The 18,861-nt window shown below is 46.8% G+C and overlaps 2 non-coding genes across 2 annotated transcripts; both read right to left on the reverse strand.

Annotated features, from left to right (window-relative positions):
* Positions 1-1,649: 1,649 nt before the first annotated feature.
* Positions 1,650-1,722, reverse strand: TRNAK-CUU (transfer RNA lysine (anticodon CUU)). Its single transcript has one exon. It is a non-coding gene; the product is annotated as a tRNA-Lys (tRNA).
* A 644-nt stretch (positions 1,723-2,366) lies between these two features.
* On the reverse strand, positions 2,367-2,439 carry TRNAK-CUU (transfer RNA lysine (anticodon CUU)). The gene has a single exon. It is a non-coding gene; the product is annotated as a tRNA-Lys (tRNA).
* Positions 2,440-18,861: the final 16,422 nt, after the last annotated feature.

Here is an 18,861-nt window from a genome sequence, read left to right on the forward strand (position 1 = left end):
GTACATTCATGTATCTTTCTTTGATTCATACAAAACTAACAAATGGTTGCTAACGATAGGGCTTGACGCGCGTTTTCCTGTACCATAAATCTACCTCGGCTAGACACGCTCTTTACTTAAGTCGACACTAGAACAATTGCTATCTTCCGTCGATGCTAAGGTGCCTTCGCTCAGTGTGATGATGCACTTGGAGTCATCAAGAATTGACTCATCATTTTGTTCTAACAAGAATATTAATACACTTGCGGACAACCATATGATCTAAAGCTTACCGCGACGGAGTTTCCTGCAGATATTGTTCACTAATAGAAACAATAACATTTTACGTAGAGAGCAATGATCACCAACCATGGGGCTCAAACCCATGACAACAAGGTTAAGAGCTTTGTGCTCTACCATCTGAGCTAGGCCGACTCCTTGTGCTTTTCACTAGCGTGTATTTACTGGGCGTGGACCAAACATTTTACTTTAATAATTTAGAGTAAGTGCCCTACACACCACCATCGAGTATAGTGTGCGACCAATGACAACTCGAAGTATTTTCACGAGTATAGGGATTTGTGGAAATTTGAGTTAGAGGCTAATCCAATCTTCCATCAAAGGTATGTCTCCGATTCGTAGCTCTGACGAAGGACTTCTATTCATCTAAAGGTAACTCATAATTTTTCCACGAAAAGAATATTAAGCGGCTTTCGTACGACCATATGAGCTCTAGGTTTTGGTGAAGTACATTCATATATCTTTCGTTGTCTGGTACTTAATAAAAAATGGATGCTGACCATAGGGCTCGCACACATGACCAGAAGGCTTAGCGCTTTTTCCTCTACCGTAAACCTAACCCAGCTCGACGAGCTCTTTACATAACTCAACCCTAGAATAATTGCGATCTTCCGTCGATGCTAAGTCGCCTTCTCTCATTGTGATGACGCACTTGGAGTCATCTAGAATTGACTCCTCAGTCTGTTCTAATAAGAATATTAACACACTCGTAGACAACCATATGATGTAAAGTTTGCCGTGAAGGAATATCCTGCAGATATTATTCACTAATAGAAACTATAATATTTTACTTAGAGAGCAATGATTTCCGACCATGGGGCTCGAACCCATGACCACAAGGTTAAGAGCCTTGTGCTCTACCATTTCAGCTAGGTCGGTTCCATGTGCTTTATTTAAAGGTAGGTGCTAATTTTGCTCTGAAAAGAATATTAAGCGGCTTTCGTACAACCATATGAGCTCGACGATTTGGTCAAGTACATTCATGTATCTTTCTTTGATTGATACACAAATAACAAATGGCTGTTGACAATAGGGCTCGAGCCCATGACCAGAAGGCTTAGCGTGTTTTCCTGTATCGTAAATCTAACTCGGCTAGACGCGTTCTTTACTTAATTCAACCCCAGAACAATTGCGATTTTCTGTCAATGCTAAGGTGCCTTCTCAATTGCGATCTTTCGTCGATGCTAAGGTGCCTTCTTTGATTGTGTTGATACACTTGGAGTCATCTAGAATTGACTCATCATTTAGTTCTAACAAGGATATTAACACCCTTGGGGACAACCATATGAACTAAAGCTCGCCATGACGGAGTTTCTTGCAGATATTGTGCACTAATAGAAACAATAAAATTTTACTTCGAGACCAATGCTCGCCGACCATGGGGCTCGAACCCATGACCACAAGGTTAAGAGCCTTGCGCTCTACCATCTGAGCTAGGCCGGCTCCATGTGCTTTTCACTAAGGCATATTTACAGGGAGTGGATCAAACGTTATACCTTCACAATCGGAGTAAGTGCCCTGCACAACACCTTTCAATTTAGTGTGTGATTCATTACAACTCGAACTATTTTCATTAGTATAGGGAATTCTGAATATTTAGTTAGAGGCTAAGGTGCCTTCTCTCACTGTGATGAGGCACTTGGAGTCATCTAGAATTGACTCATCATTTTGTTCTATCAAGAATATTAACACCCTTGCGGACAAGCATATGATGTAAATCTTGCCATGACGGAGTTTCCTGCAGATATTGTTCAATAATAGAAACACTAAAGCTTGGTAACGATAGGCCTCGAGATCATGTCCACAAGGCTTAGCGCATTTTCCTCTACCGTAAATCTAACTCGGTTAGACGCGCGATTTACTTAATTAAACCCCGAAACCATTGCGATCTTCCATCGATGCTAAGGTGCCTTCTCTCATTGTGATGATGCACTTCGTGTCATCTAGAATTGACTCATCATTTTTTTCTAACAACAATATCAACACCCTTGCGGACAAGCATATGATCTAAAGCTTGCCATGACGGAGTTTCCTACAGATATTGTTAAATAATGGAAACAATAACATTTTAGTTCGGGACCAATGATCGCTGACCATGGGCCTTGAACCCATGACCACAAGGTTAAGAGCCTTGCGCTCTACCATCTGAGCTAGGTCAGCTCCTCGTGATTTTCACTAAGGCGTATTTACAGGTAGTGGATCAAACATTTTACTTTGATAATTTAGAGTAAGTGCGCTACTCACCACTATTGAGTTTAGTGTGCGACCAATGACAACTCGAAGTATTTTCACGAGTATAGGGATTTGTGGAAATTTGAGTTAGAGGCTAATCCAATCTTCCATCAAAGGTATGTCTCCGCTTCGTAGCTCCGACGAAGGACTTCTATTCATCTAAAGGTAACTGATAATTTCTCCCCGAAATGAATATTAAGCAGCTTTCGTACGACCATATGAGCTCTAGGTTTTGGTCAAGTTCATTCATGTATCTTTCGTTGTCTGGTACTTGGATGTTGACCATAGGGGATCGACCTTTAGCGTGCCAACGCACCTTCGTGTTTGGCTATTACCAAGGTCCGCACTCCATATCCATCTCTGATCTGGCTGTAATCACCCATCGCATTGTGCACCGGTGTTGTTTACCAAGCTCCACGCTCCATCTCCGTCTCTGATGTGGCTGTAATCACCCACCACACTATGCACTTGGGTTGTTTAATAGAAACCCTCCTTGCTTAACAAACGTTGTTCTCAGTGTCTTGCCCGTGTCCTAAGACCTACGCAATTCTCAAACGGCTCCCTTCTCATTTCCTCGGTTCCTCGGTTCGAGACCCTAGTGGTCCTGACCGATTTCCAGGCATCCGCGAGAATTTCCTCGACATCTTTGGTGAACCCGACGTGAAGAAGGGCGGCAAAGGAATCGGGAGATGAGAGGAAGTGAACTGGCAGAAGCAATGGCGGTGGCGGTAGACCGCCTGGTTAGTGCCCTCAACTGAACCATAGAAGCAACAGTCAGCAAGATAGGCCAGTTCGGCGGAAAGGACGCCACGAGTTACATAGAGGGCTACAAATCTGCAATGCAGATGAGAAACTTACCTGAAAATAGACGGCTAGCGGGGTTTCCCCGGGTCATAACACCACACATCCATACAGAGATGGTCGAGATTCAAGCAGGCTATCGCGATTGGGCGGAATTCGCAGAGGAAGTTCTCGAGAGGTACAACTATGATGACTCACTCCGGCTATCAAGAAAGAATTTTATGGACTGGGTCAATAGCCCCGACAAGGGTCCGAACGCTTCGGTGCTCCTCCAGGAGTTCGAGTCACGGTTCACGCGACTCTCTAGATTGGACCGAACCATGCTCGAAACAAGCAAAGTCCTATTTTTCGTGACATCTTTCGATTCGTGCATCCGGGATAGCGTGGGTCTTCTTCTGGAAACCAACCGGGGTCTCACATCTGACTGGACGACTGTCAAAGAAGTATGCAACAGGATTGACAAACGCCGAGACTGGAGAGAAAAGGGATCCTCGTCGGTCGGACCGCCTATCGAAATCAAGGCCGAACCGACGTCGACCCGAATGGAAGAAACGAGGAGGTGGCTCGAGCTAGGCCCAACCACGACGAATAGTCGCGAAACCTGTAGGTGGCGCAGGGCTAGAAGAGCTAACAAGGATGGTACGCGACCTCCAGATCGCCCAAGCCTGCCGAAGCGACGAGGGTCAGCCGCGCGACCGGTGACCTCCGGCCAATTAGAGGTGCGTATGGTGCGACGCCACCGGACATACCCGAAGAGAATGTGTTGACTTCAGAGAAGCACTCAGGAGTAATGTAGTCTACCTTTCGAACGGTCGGATACATGCGAGCGACACGCGAAGACACGCGACCCCATTGAAGAAAGCACCGACTTTGTGGAAGCCACGTGTAGGAACTACGAGGACCTGATCGACGAAAGACGAGCAGGGAAAACCGTGGGAGTGGGTCCTTCGGGGAGGTATGACACCCGAAGCACGCCCAAAAAGAACGATGCCGCTCCGACCGGGTCCCAGGAGAAGGAGAAGGGTAGGATTCCGACCTTCCGCGTAAGCTCGGAAATCGAGAAAACAACGAACGTACAAAAGGTTCTAAAGGAGCTAGTTCTCAACAGTCGCATAGAACTCATGCTTAGGGAAGTGCTCGATATAGCGAGAAGGGAGTTCCACGACAACATCGTGGACCTCGTGAAGAGGAAGCGTCTCACGACGGAATTAGAGCCCAAGAAGCCGGTCGAGGTGAGGGCGGCACTTCTCGACGAGATTGTCATGGAAGACGAGCTTGCAAAAAGCCACTACGCCAAGCTGCACTAGGCAAGAGCTACTACGGAGACCCCGGTTCGAATCGGGAATGTCAAGGAACCGGTGGTGGAATTAATCGACCACGGGTCGGAAATTAACCTAATGTCCATGGACTTCTACAAAAATGGAAATTGGCCGATCAACACCAAACACGGGTGGAAGATACGCGCGGCAACAAGAGCCACAGAAGAGCTGCACGGGGCATGTCCGAATGTCAGGGTGAGCATTGGAGACGTCGACATAAACCAACACTTTTTTGTGCAAGAAACGTCCTCCCACCCGGTCATCCTCGGAGAACCATACATCACAGCGGCTAGAATGGAGACGAAAGTGTTGGACAATGGTTCAGCCTATGCGAGGGTAAAAAGTTAGGACGGCCGTCACTCCGTCCAATTTTTGACCGTTTGGAAGAACCACGAACAAAACCGGGACACCCTCGGGAATGATGATAAACCGGATTTTTAGATAGGGCTATCGAGGCATGGGGCCACAATAGTCCGGACAACCGGGAAACTCCCCACACTTGTAAAATAGTTAGGAAATTTATGTTCTCCAATAACGGGGGGTGTACCATAGCCAGCATCAGCAACAGAGAAAGAAAACAGGCCGAGATACGCTTGAAGGCATGCAGAGCCTTAAGCCACCACGAAGGAATTGGGGAAGCCGTGGAGGCGGTCTCGTTCGATGACACCTTGGGGAAAATCGGGAAGGCAGTCAGAGGAGGTCTAAACGAAGACCGAGTCATACCGGTCAACTTGATCGACATGTATGAAGTCATTGCGGACTTCGAAAGAGGTGTTGGGAAACAGGTCCCTCCGGATGGTGCATGCCCGGTATGAACCGGATGAGGAGTACCCGGCTACGGAGAGCCGGATGGTGCAGGCCCGGTATGAACCGGATGAGGAGTACCCGGCTACGGAGAGCCGGATGGTACAGACCCGGTGAGAACCAGATGAAGAGACATATTCGTAAATATGTTTCTGAGAGCCCATCGAGGCTACATTTGTAAATAGCCGAAAAGTCATATTAGTATAAATATGACCTAGGGCAATCTTTTAGTAACTGTTGTTGTTGTCTTTTTTCTTTGTTGGTGCAAGAAGAAGAGAGTGCACGTAATAGTGTACAGAGAGAGAGAGAGAGAAAGAGGTCGTTGCCTCTGTTGTAACCGCCGCGTTTGCGAAGATCTGTGAGCACGAGGTCGTTGCCTTAGTGAACTCACTGTTGTACATTCATACATAGTGACAGTTTGCAGCCTGTGGGCTGCCGTGGTTTTTCCCCTAGTTTGGGGCTTTCCACATTAACCTCTTGTGTATTCTTCCTCTCCTTTGTGTCACGCTTCATTTCTTGTTTTCTGTGTATGAAAAGAAGCTCGGTTGTGGCCGAGTGTTGGAAATAAGGAGCTAGGAGTTCCCGTCAAGTGGTATCAGAGCAAAATCGACACAGAAAATGGACGAATCATTTGGCGGCATGTTCAAGCTCACCGGCTCCAACTATTCAGTATGGAAGTCGAAGATGAGGGACATGCTCGTTGTTAAAGACCTCTGGCTGCTGGTTCAATTCGGGGACAAGAGATCGGACATAATCGACGCCGCGATATGGGAGGTGATGCACATGAAGACAACGGCGTACATACGGTGCTTCATCGACATGAGCCTGTACAACAACTTCAATGAAGAGAGCAAGGCTCATGAGCTCTGGGAGAAAATCGGCATAATGTTTCAAAACAAAAATGCTGTTAATCAGGTTTCGGTATTCCGGAAGCTAGTAAGACTCCGGTACCAAGATGGCTCCAGCATGGCGGAGCATATGAATGCCTTCCAGGGGCTGATACACCAGGCAACGTCATTGGAAGTACCTCTTGCCGATGAGGTACTAGCGCTACTCCTGCTCGGTTCCCTCCCGGATAGCTGGGAGACGTTGGTTGTCACTTTGGGCAACGCCGGACCGGAAGGAAAACGGTTATCCCTAGCAAGAGTAAAGTCGAGCTTGCTAGATGAGGAGGCGCGTCGGAAAGACAAAGATACGAGCTCCGACTCCAAAGCGCTCCTTACCGAATCGGAACGCGGAAGACATAGAAACCGTAGTCCTCAGAACCGGGAGAAGTCAGGGACACGGTCAAAGTCAAGGGAGAGGCCCACTTGCTTCTATTGCGGCAAGCCGGGACACTTCCAAAAGAACTGTCGGCATTTCCGTAAAGACAAGGAAAAAGACGGTACCGATTCGAAGCAAACCCTGGACCGGAACGGTAAAGACCGGAACGGTAAAGACCGGAGGGGGCCGGACCGGAAGGGAACGACGGCAATTGCGGCAAGTGAAGAAGAGTTGATGCTCATCACCGAGGAGAGTGAGATAAACCTTGCCGGCGACGAGATGACCTGGGTGGTAGACTCCGGAGCGTCGTTCCACCTTACCCTGGACCGGAAATGCTTCTCATCCTACTCAGCCGGTGATCACGGCTGTGTCCGGATGGGGAATGAAGGAACATGCCGAATTGTCAACATAGGAGACGTGTGGCTCACAACACCAACCGGATGCAAGTTGCTGCTGAAGGATGTCCGAGACGTTCCAGAGGTTCGTCTGAACCTGATATTAGCCGGTCGGCTAGATGATGAAGGCTACACGGGTAGCATCCAGAACGGTGTCATGAAGTTCAGCAAAGGGAGCCTGATTGTGGCTCGGGCCCGGAAGGTAAACACACTGTACCTGATGAATGCCCGGTTATGTCCGGAAGAAGTGAACGTGGCATCTGACACTGTCGGTGAGCTGTGGCACAAGAGGCTGTGTCACATGAGTGAGAAGGGGATGAAGAGGCTTGCAGACGACAACCTCATTCCAGTGAAGAACGTGCACTTAGAGAAGTGCACTGATTGTCTGACCGGTAAGCTGTGGGCCACACCGCTGAAGACGAAGGATCAGGTGTTATCCGTCTTGAAAGAGCTCCACGCGAGAGTGGAAAGAGAAACTGGCCGGAAGATGAAGGCGGTTCGAGCAGATAACGGAGGAGAGTACCGGGGGCAGTTCGAGGAGTATTGCCGCTCGAAGGGAATTTGGCTCGAATTTACCGTGCCGAAGACGCCGGAACTAAACGGACTGGCCGAGAGGATGAACCGGACCATAATGGAGAGGGTCCGGAGTATGCTAACGCATGCAAAACTACCCAAGAAGTTTTGGGCTGAGGCACTGTCGATGGCGACATACGTGATAAATAGATCACCCTCAGTACCCTTGGACGGAGACACGCCACAGAGAGTGTGGACCGGTAAGGAAGTATCCTACCGGCATTTGAAGGTGTTCGGGTGTCTCGCTTACGTGCATGTAGCCAAGGAACGGAGAGGTAAGTTAGATCCAAAGACCCGGCCATGCATATTCCTCGGTTACGGTGACGATGAGTTCGGCTACCGAGTGTGGGACCCGGTCGAGAAGAAGGTATTCCAGAGTCGAGATATTATCTTCATGGAGGACAAGACGCTCGTCGATTGGGAGTCGTAGAAGAAGATAATGAACTCTGAGTCGACCGGTAAGGATAGACTCTACGATGAGCAGACCCAACCGGCAAGAGACGGGTTAGCACTCGAGGAACCAGCCAGTTACGGTGAGGATACCGAACCGGCAGAAGAAGAAGTAGAGGAAGCTGAGACCGGAACCGGCCAAGACCCCGAATCAGATTCGGATGAAGAGCAAATGGAGGAGCCGGTTACCGAAGCCCGAAGACGTAGATATCCTCTTAGAGAGAGAAGGGCGCCCCAGAGATTTCCGGATGCAGAGCATGTTCTGCTGACCGATGAGGGGTAGCCGGAAAGCTTCGAAGAAGCGAAGGAAGACACCCACAACCAAAAATGGTTAAGTGCCATGCAGGATGAGATGGATTCCCTGCATGAGAACCATACGTACGAATTGGTGGAGCTGCCGAAAGGAAAACGGGCACTCCGAAACAAGTGGGTGTACAAGTTGAAACCGGGAGATGCCGGCAACCCCCCGAGATACAAAGCCAGGATCGTGGTGAAGGGGTTCCAGTAGAAGAAGGGCGTGGACTTCGACAAGATATTTGCCCCGGTAGTAAAGATGACCTCCATCCGGACGGTGCTGAGTATAGCAGCAAGCATGGACCTCGAGGTAGAGCAGCTGGACGTGAAGACGGCATTCCTCCACGGTGATCTCGAAGAGGAGATCTACATGCAGCAACCGGAAGGATTTGTGGAGAAAGGGAAGGAGCACCTGGTATGCCGGTTGAAGAAGAGCCTGTACGGACTGAAGCAGGCTCCCCGGCAATGGTACTGGAAGTTCGACTCCTTCATGACCGATCAAGGGTACCACAAGACGCAGGCCGATCACTGCGTGTTTGTGAAGAAGTTCGAAGGAGGGGACTTCTTGATACTCCTCCTGTACGTGGATGACATGTTGATCGTCGGACGAGACCAAGTCAAAATACGGATGCTGAAGAAGGCTCTCAACCGGACCTTCTCAATGAAAGACTTGGGTCCGGCAAGACAAATGTTGGGGATGCACATCACTCGGGACCGGTCAGTGAAGCAATTATGGCTGTCACAGGAGAAGTATGTGACAAAGGTGCTTCACCGGTTCAACATGTCAGAAGCAAAACCGGTCGGATCGACACTTCCGGCAAACTGCAAGTTGTCCGGTAAGCAAAGCCCGAAGACGAAAGCAGAGAAGGCGGATATGATGAAGATTCCATATGCCTCTGCCGTCGGGAGCTTGATGTACGCAATGGTTTGTACCCGACCGGACATAGGATACGCAGTCGGAGTGGTGAGCCGGTTTATGAGCAATCCTGGCAAGGAGCACAGGAACGCGGTCAAATGGATACTCTGGTATTTGAAGGGCACTTCAAATATGTGTCTCCGATTCGGCTCCGGAAAACCTCAACTGGACGGTTTCACCGATTCGGACATGTCGGCTGATGTGGATACCAACCGGTCTACATCCGAGTATGTAATGACATATGCAGGGGGGGCTGTTTCGTGGCAGTCGAGGCTGCAGAAGACGGTTGCATTGTCAACCACGGAGGCGGAGTACATGGCTGCTGTGGAAGCCGGCAAGGAAGTTTTATGGATGAAGGACTTCATCGGAGAGCTCGGTAAACGGCAAGAGGAATACCGACTCTATTGCGACAGTCAAAGTGCCATCCACCTTGCTAAGAATGCGGCCTACCATTCCCGGACGAAGCATATCCAGCGGAGGTATCACTGGATCCGGGAAAGAGTAGATGACCAGGAGTTCGCATTGACGAAGATCTACACGACCGAGAACGGGTCAAATATGCTGACCAATGTGTTGACACCTGACAAGCTGAACGCACGCCAGAAGAAGATCGGGTTGGTAAGACACCCCATGCCGGAGTGAAGGGGGAGTTTGTTGGCAAATAGGTCCCTCCGGATGGTGCAGGCCCGGTATGAACCGGATGAGGAGTACCTGGCTACGAAGAGCCGGATGGTGCAGGCCCGGTATGAACCGGATAAGGAGTACCCGGCTACGGAGAGCCGGATGGTGCAGGCCCGGTATGAACCGGATGAGGAGTACCCGGCTACGGAGAGCCGGATGGTACAGACCCGGTGAGAACCAAATGAAGAGACATATTCGTAAATATGTTTCTGAGAGCCCATCGAGGCTACATTTGTAAATAGCCGAAAAGTCATATTAGTATAAATATGACTTAGGGCAATCTTTTAGTAATTGTTGTTGTTGTCTGTTTTTCTTTGTTGATGCAAGAAGAAGAGAGTGCACGTAATCGTGTACAGAGAGAGAGAGAGAGAGAGAGAGAAAGAGGTCGTTGCCTTTGTTGTAACCGCCACGTGTGGCGAAGATCTGTGAGCACGAGGTCGTTGCCTTAGTGAACTCACTGTTGTACATTCATACATAGTGACAGTTTGCAGCCTGTGGGCTGCCGTGGTTTTTCCCCTAGTTTGGGGCTTTCCACGTTAACCTCCTGTGTATTCTTCCTCTCCTTTGTGTCGCGCTTCATTTCTCGTTTTCTATGTATGAAAACAAGCTCGGTTGTGGCTGAGTGTTGGACATAAGGAGCTAGGAGTTCCCGTCAAGAGGAACCAGGGTGCATTCGATCGCCCAAGTAGACACAAAATACAAGACTGTGGACTGGAAGGTGAAGCCCTTCGCTGCCCCCTTACCGGAGGGCAGTTGGGAACGAATAAAGAGGGTCGCTACCGACCCGAGCCTACAAAATCCGGCCGGCATAGGACACCGTTTCACCGACAAAACGCTACGAGAACTGAAGATCGGTGGGGGTGGCTTCCTACTGCCGGCAGAAGAGGACCGGTTCTGAGGAATGCTCGAGAGGCACGGGAAGGCCTTCACATTCTCACCAGGAGAGATCGGGTGCGTCGACCTGACCATCGTCGAGCTAATGGTGATCTTTACAGTACCACACATACCATGGAGTCTCAAGCCGATCCCAGTACCGGGAGCTTCTTAAGTAGAAAGTGGAGCTGGGCATCCTCGAACCGTCGAGTGCCCCCTATTCTAACCGGTGGTTTACGGTACCAAAGAAGAACGGCATGTTGCGGTTCATCCAGGACTTACAACCGGTCAACAAAGTGACCATCCGCAATACGGGAGTAGGGCCATTGATCGACGAGTTCGCTGAAGCCTTCGCCGAAAGGTCCATATACTCGGTCAGAGACCTTTACTCAGGGTACGACCAAATCCAGCTCGTCGTGGAGAGCAGGGAAATCACGATGATGCGGACCCCTCTTGGCCTAGTTCGAATGTGTACCCTACCACAAGGCGGAACCAACTCGGTGGCACACATGGTGAATGCAATGAACAGAGTTCTGAGGGACTGCATCCCAGACATCGCCATGCCTTTCCTAGACGACATCCCTATGAAAGGGTGTCCGGAAGACGTCAAGGATGAGTCCATCGGCGCGGACGGGTGCCGGAGGTTTGTCGCGGACCACATCTTCGACTGCGAGAAGATACTACAGAGGCTCGAGTGCGCACGGCTTACCTTCTCGGGCGAAAAGTCGGCTTTCGGACAACCGGAGATATTAGTGGTTGGCCACCTCTATGGGCCGTACGGCCGGAGGCCATCACCGACCAAGATAGAGGCCATCTCGCCAATGAAGGAGGAGTGTGGATCCATCACGGAGGTCCGACGGTTCCTGGGAGCATGTGCCTTCTACCACATATGGATCCCTCATTACGCGCACGTTGCCGGACCACTCTACGGCCTACTGAAGAAGAACAGAAAATTCAAATGGACAAAGGAACATACGGGGGCGGTCCAGAAACTAAAACGAATGCTTGCCGCGGCACCGGCTTTACGCAAAGCGGAATACGCAACGAGAACTCCGGTTTACATCACTGTGGACACCAGCCCGACCGGGATCGGGTGGGTTGTAAATCAAGAGGACGAAGACAGCATGCGCTTCCCTATCCGGTTCGGTGCGAAGGTATTGAGTGAGCGACAGCGAGCGTACGCCCAAGTCAAGCGTGAGTTGTGGGGTATCGTTTCAACGGTTAAGGTCGACAAAGATTACCTAATTGGGACACAAGTAATTATCGAAACAAACTGCTTGCCGATTCTCGGTATGGTCTCCGGATGCGCAACTCCCGACCTAGCCATGCTCAAGTGGATTGGGTACATCAAGTCCCTGAACCCGAAGATATGACACATCTAGGGTAAAGACAACGCCATGGACGATATGCTTTCTAGAGCAAGATTTGAGGATGAGGACAACATGGTATCAGAGAGAGAAGAAGTCGGCGCAGACTTCTTCAAATCGGCAAGGGTGGGGATAAAAAAGCGAAGCGCTCCACCCGTGAATGAGTTCGACGAAGACGGCTACGACGGGGAGTGGCTTCTAATCGAGAGATTTTTGGAGACAATGACGACGAACGCCGCGATGACCAAGGAGGAGGCCGGACAACTCCGAAAGAAAGCATACAGATACTTCCTGCGGAACGGAAAAATCTGGAGGGTCCCAAAAAGGCGAAACGACGCACCGCTTCGGGTGATAGCGCGGGCGAATGACCAACAGAAGCTGATGTCGAAGTTCCACAAGAGCCCTTGGTCTGGACACCGGGGTACATGGGCTACATTCGAGAAGTTAAAAGGAAAGTATTGGTGGCCAGGCATGTACATGAGCGTGCACAACATCGTGTCCACATGCGAAAGCTGCCAGATACACTCGGTGGTTCGACACCGCGACGAACTACACCCAACCTATCCTTCACAAAAGGACTAGGTGACCTATACACCACCATTGAGTTTAGTGTACGACCCATGACAACTCGAAGTATTTTCACGGGTATAGGGATTTGTGGAAATTGGACTTAGAGGCTAATCCAATCGTCCCTCAAAGGTATGTCACCGCTTCGTAGCTCTGACGAAGAACTTCTATTTATGTAAACGTAGCTGCTAATTTTGCTATGAAAAGAATATTAAGCGGCTTTCGTACAACCATATGAGCTCGATGATTTGGTCAAGTACATTCATGTATCTTTCTTTAATAGATACAAAAATAACAAAGGGTTGCGGACGATAGGGCTCGAGCCCATGACCACAAGGTTTAGCGCGTTGTTGACTTTATTCAACCCTAGAACATTTGCTATTTTCCGTCGATGCTAAGGTGCCTTCTCTCACAGTGATGATGCACTTGGAGTCCTCTAGAATTGACTAATTATTTTGTTTTAACAAGAATATTAAAACTCTTGCGGACAACCATATGATCTAAAGCTTGCTGTATTGGAGTTTCTTGCAGATATTGTTCACTAATAGAAACAATAACATTTTAGTTCGAGACCAATGATCGCCGACCATGGCGCTCGAACCCATGACCACAAGGTTAAGGGCCTTGCGCTCTACCATCTTAGCTAGGCCGAGTCCTTGTGCTTTTTACTAACATGTATTTACTGCGCCCTACACACCACCATTGAGTTTAGTGTGCGACCCATGACAACTTCAAGTATTTTCACGGGTATAGGGATTTGTGGAAATTTGAGTTAGAGGCTAATCCAATTTTCCATCAAAGGTATGTCGCCGCTTCTCTGCGACGAAAGACTTCTATTCATGTAAAGGTAACTGATAATTTTTCTTTGAAAAGAATATTAAGCGGCTTTTGTACGACCATATGAGGTCTATGTTTTGGTCAAGTACATTCATGTATCTTTCGTTGTCTGGTACTTAATAACAAATGGATGTTGACCATAGGGCTCGAGCACATGACCACAAGGCTTAGCCCGTTTTCCTATAGTGTAAACCTAACATAGCTCGACGAGCTCTTTACATAACTCAACCCCAGAATAATTGTGATCTTCTGTCGATGCTAAGTGGGCTTGTTTCATAGTGATGACGCACTTGGAGTCATCTATAGTTGACTCATCATTTTGTTCTAAGAAGAATATTAACACCCTCACGAAGGATTATATGATCTAAGGCTTGCAATCAAAGACTTCCATGCAAATATGGTTCACTAATAAAAACAATAACATTTTTCTTCAAGAGCAATGATTGCCAACCATGGGGCTCGAACCCATGACCACAAGGTTAAGAGGGTTGCGCTCTACCATCTGAGTTAGGTCAGGTCTATGTGCTTTTCACTGAGGTGTATTTACAGGAAGTGGACCAAACGTTTTACCTTCACAATAGGAGTAGATGCCCTACACAACACTGTTGAATTTAGTGTGCGACTCATTACAACTCTAACTATTTTCATTAGTATAAGGATTTCTGAATATTTAGTTAGAGGCTATTCCAATTTTCCCTCAAAGCTACGTCGCCGCTTCGTAGCTCCGACAAAGCACTTCTATTTATTTCAAGGTAGCTGCTAATTTTGCTCTGAAAAGAATATTAAGAGGCTTTCGTACAATCATATGAGCTTGATAATTTGGTCAAGTACATTCATGTATCTAAATTCTTTGATTGATACAAAAATAACAAATGGTTGCTGACGATAGGGTTCGAGCCCATGACCACAAGGCTTAGCGCGTTTTCCTGTAATGTAAATCTAACTTGGCTAGACGCACTCTTTATTTAATTGAACTCCAGAACAATTGCGATCTTCCGTCGATGCTAAGGTGCCTTCTCTCAATATGATGATGCACTTGGTGTCATCTAGAATTGACTCATCATTTTGTTCTAGCAAGAATATTAACACCCTTGTGGACAACCATATGATGTAAAGCTTGCCGTGACGGAGTTTCTTGCAGATATTGTTCACTAATAGAAACAATAACATTTTACTTCGAGACCAATGATCGCCGACCATGGCGCTCGAACCCATGACCAGAAGTATTTTGACGGGTATAGGGATTTGTGGAAATTTGAGTTAGAGGTTAATCCAGTCTTCCATCGAAGGTATGTCGCCGCTTCGTAGCTCCGACGAAAGACTTCTATTCATCTAATGGTAACTGATAATTTTTCTCTGAAAAGAATATTAAGCGGCTTTCGTACTACCAAGCGGTCTACCATATGAGCTAGGCCGGATCTATGTGATGTTGACTAAGGTGAATTTATTGGGGATGGGCAAAACGTTTTACTTTCACAATAGGAGTAAGTGCCCTGCACACCACCATTGAATTTATTGTGCGACTCATTACAACATGAAGTATTTTCACGGGTATAGAGATTTTTGAATATTTAGTTAGAGGATATTCTGATCTTCCATCGAGGGTACATCGCCGCGTCGTAGCTCCGACGAAGCACTTCTATTCATCTAAATGTAACTGAGAATTTTGCTCTCAAAAGAATATTAAGCGGCTTTCGTATGACCATATGAGTTGGAGTTTTTGGTCAAGTACATTGATGTATCTTTCGTTGTCCGGTACTTAATAACAAATGGATGTTGACTATAGGGCTCGACCACATGACCATAAGGCTTAGCGCGTTTTCCTCTAGCGTAAACCTAACCCGGCTCGAAGAGCTCTTTACATAACTCAACCCCAGAATAATTGCGATCTTCCGTCGATGCTAAGTCAGCTTCTCTCACTATGATGACACACTTGGAGTCATCTAGAATTGACTCAACATTCTTTTCTAACATGAAAATTAACACACTCGTGGACAACCATATGATGTTATGCTTGCAATGAAGGAATTTCCTGCAGATATTGTTGACTAATAGAAACAATAACCTTCTACTTCAAGAGCAATGATCGCCGACAATGGGGCTCGAACCCATGACCACAAGGTTAAGAGACTTGTGCTCTACCATTTGATCTAGGCCGACTCCATATGCTTTTCACTAAGGCGTATATACTGGGAGTGGACCAAACGTTTTACTTTGATAGTTTGGAGTAAGTGCCCTACACACCACCATTGAATTTAGTGTGCGACCCATTACAACTTCAAGTAATTTCATGCGGATTGGTATGTGTGGAATTTTGAGTTAGAGGCTATTCCGGTCTTCGATAGAAGGTATGTCACCGCTCCGTAGCTCCGACGAACTATTTCTTTTCATATAAAGGTAACTGATAATTTTGCTCTGAAAAGAATATTAAGAGGGTTTCGTACGACCATATGAGGTCGATGTTTTGGTCAAGTTTATTTATGTATCTCTCGTTGACTGCTATAAAATAACAAATAGCTGTTGAGCATAGGGCTCAAGCCCATGACCAAAAGCCTTAGCGCGTTTTCCTCTATCGTAAACCTAACACGGCTCAGCGACCTCTTTACATAACTTAACCCCAGAATAATTGTGATCTTCCGTCGATGCTAAGTCACCTTGTCTCACAGTGATGACGCACTTGGCATCATCTAGAGTTGACTCATCATTTCTTTCTAACAAGAATATTAACACCCTCGCGGAGCACCATATGATCTGAGCCTTGCAATCAAAGACTTTCATGCAAATATGGTTGACTAATAGAAACAATAACATTTCACTTCGAGAGTAATGATCACTGACTATGGGGTCGAACCCATGACCACAAGGATAAGAGGGTTGCACTCTACCATCTAAGCTAGGCTAGCTCCATGTGCTTTTCACTAAGGTGTATTTACAAGGAGTTGACCAAACGTTTTACCTTCACAATAAGAGTAGGTGCCCTGCACATCACCGTTGAATTTAGTGTGCGACTCATTAGAACTCGAACTATTTTCATTGGTATAGGGATTTCTGATTATTTACTTAGAGGCTATTCCGATCTTCCGTCAAAGCTATGTCGTCGCTTCGTAGTTCCGACGAAGCACTTCTATTCATTTAAAGGTAGCTGATCATTTTGCTCTGAAAAGAATATTAGGTGGCTTTCGTACGACGATATGAGCTTGATGTTTTGGTCAAGTACATTCATGTAACCTTTGTTGATTGATAGAAAAATAACAAATGGTTGCTAATCATAGGGCTCGAGCCCATGACTAAAAAGCTTAGCTCCTTTTCCTCTTTCATAAACCTAACCCAGCTCTACGCGCTCCTTCCTAGACTCTACCCCAAGACAATTGATATCTTCCATTGATTGTGAGGCGCCTTCTCTCACTGTGATGACGCACTTGCAATTATCTTAAATAGACTCATCATTTTTTTCTATCAAGAATATTAACACCGTTTTTCGCAACGATGTGATTTGTGTCATGACTTGAGAATAGGAGAGAGAAAAATAAGATGACAGTAGAAGGTAGAAGGAGAGAGAGAGAGAGAGAGAGAGAAAGAACACTAGAAATGGAAAGAGAGTTTATATTATAAGAGAGAGAGAGAAAGAACACTAGAAACTGGTGTTGAACTGAATGAGTTGTGATGAATGAATAGACACCTATCTATAGGTCCTTATGGAGTATTCTAGAATGTTCTAGAATATTTTAGATATTTATGATATTTAATATAATCATGGAATATCCTAGAATGTTCTAGAATAATCTAGATTGTTCTTGAATACTCTAGAATGTTCTAGAATACTCTAAATGTCTTGTAATAACTAATAATACATTTATTATAACTATACATCATATAGTTAAAGGTCTAACGTATAGACCAAGATGTCTTGGGCTCGAATCCTTGTAAGGCCAAAATGTATGTCGTCATGACAAGGTCTAACATATAAACCAAGACGTCTTGGGCTCGAATCCTTGTAAGGCCAAAATGTATGTCGTCATGACATTATCCCCCCTTTTCGACAACGAGTTCCACGAGTCGGAAGACAAGATTTCGTACTTGGCTTATGAGGATATTTGTTGTGAAATGCAGCAACCATTTCGGCGGCATTAGCAAGATTCTCAAGAGGTTCCCATGTTCGATCATTAGGTGTATAACCTAACCAGTCAACCAAATAATACAGTTTGTTGCGAACGATCTTGGAGTCGAGAATGGCAGCAACTTCATATTCAGAGCTATTCGAAACTTTGATTGGAGGTGGGGGAGATGTAAGATGGCCTGGAATAGAGCTGGTTGTGTATGGCCCCAAAAGTGAAACATGGAAAACCGGGTGAAGATGCATATGAGGGGGAAGATCAAGGCGAAATGCCACATCATTGATCTTACCAGATATCACATATGGGCCAAAACGTTGATAATCCAATTTGCAACAAGGTCGTGTTGTTTTAATGCGACCTTGTAAAAGCCATACTCGATCCCCCACTTGAAACATAGTCGATGAATCACGTCGATGACGGTCGGCAACCTTCTTCTGAGTGTTTTGAGCATCACATAAATGGTGCAAAAGGATATCTTGAACTTCTTGGAGTCGGGTGAGCCGATCTTCAGTAGCCGGGTTTGTCGGGAGTTCGGGATGTTCAAGCATAATTCAACGAGGATGGTACCCAATGTTTGCAAAAAATGGGGAATATCCAGTAGAAGAATGTTTTGAGTTGTTGTAAGCAAATTCCGCCAAATGTAATAGATCAACCCAATCATCTTGTTGATAGTTGACAAAACAACAAAGATATTGTTCTACTATTTGGTTGGTGCGCTCACTCTGTCCGTTAGTTTCTGGATGGTAGCCGGAAGAGAGTTTGCAAGAAGTATGTAAGATTTTGAACATGTGCCGCCAAAAATTTGAGATGAACGGGGGAACCCAATCACTGATAATATCATCAGGAAGACCATGATGCTGAAACACCTCTCGCATGAGTAACTTGGCTGTCTCTTGGCTCGTAATGGCCTTTGTGCAGGGAAGAAAATGTGCCATCTTGGTAAAACGATCTACTACCGTGAGAATAGAATCAAAACCCTTGGAAGGTGGTAGATCCGTAATGAAGTCCAATGAAATAGATTTCCATGGACTCTCAGGAATAGGCATTGGTTGTAATAAGCCATATGGATGATGTCGAGGTTTTTTGGATCGGCAA

The sequence above is a fragment of the Azolla caroliniana genome, unplaced genomic scaffold, assembly GCF_043228905.1.
Source record: "Azolla caroliniana isolate FFs.n. ecotype wild unplaced genomic scaffold, voAzoCaro1.0.p SCAF_15, whole genome shotgun sequence".
NCBI lineage: Eukaryota > Viridiplantae > Streptophyta > Polypodiopsida > Salviniales > Salviniaceae > Azolla > Azolla caroliniana.